The sequence below is a fragment of the Ichthyophthirius multifiliis genome (genome assembly GCF_000220395.1).
Source record: "Ichthyophthirius multifiliis unplaced genomic scaffold scaff_1120509250911, whole genome shotgun sequence".
Lineage (NCBI taxonomy): Eukaryota > Ciliophora > Oligohymenophorea > Hymenostomatida > Ichthyophthirius > Ichthyophthirius multifiliis.
This window is the reverse complement of record NW_004086382.1, coordinates 703-1,404: the sequence shown is the minus strand read 5'-3', so window position 1 is coordinate 1,404 and position 702 is coordinate 703. Positions and strand designations below refer to the sequence as shown.

Below are 702 nucleotides of genomic sequence, written 5' to 3'. Positions count from 1 at the left end.
TAATAAAAAAAATTTAAAAAAAATAATAAAAAAAAAGAAAAAAACAAAATAATAATAGAAGAAGAAAAATGATATCAAAATAACAAAATAAAAATAAATAAAATATATAATATATTAAATACAAGAGAGAAAAGTTATAAGAGAATTTATAATAAATAATTAATAATTGTATTATAAATAAAATATAAAATATTATAATGATTGATAAAATTAATTAATTATATATTATATATAAGTTTTTCTATAAGATAAATTTTAATATTATTATTATATTTTTAATTTTATATTTTAAAATATTAGTTTCTATTAGAAATTAATTTAATAAAATATATATATATAATATATATAAATATATATATTAATACATTATTTAAAAATAAAATTTAAAATATTAAAATAAAAATATAATTATTAATTGTACATTTTCATATAATAAATCAATTTATTTTATTAATAATTACAATATAAAAAAAGAAATATTTGTAAAATAATTAAATATTAAATTATTCGATTTATTTATAATTTTTTATTTTAATAAATTAAGTATATTATTGATTATATATATCTATTATTTTATATTATAAATATATATTTTTACATAATTTTATTATTCAATTAAATTTTCTTAATTATTTTTACTTTTTTCTGGAGATATCTATAAAAATTATATTTATAAACACTTTAAAATATATTAAATTGGCG

General features: G+C 7.4%; 6 annotated features.

Annotated features, from left to right (window-relative positions):
* Positions 1–44: part of a microsatellite that runs on past the window's edge.
* Positions 1–55: part of a microsatellite that runs on past the window's edge.
* Positions 16–69: a microsatellite.
* A 243-nt stretch (positions 70–312) lies between these two features.
* Positions 313–363: a microsatellite.
* Positions 327–359: a microsatellite.
* A 58-nt stretch (positions 364–421) lies between the features above and the next one.
* Positions 422–464: a microsatellite.
* Positions 465–702: the final 238 nt, after the last annotated feature.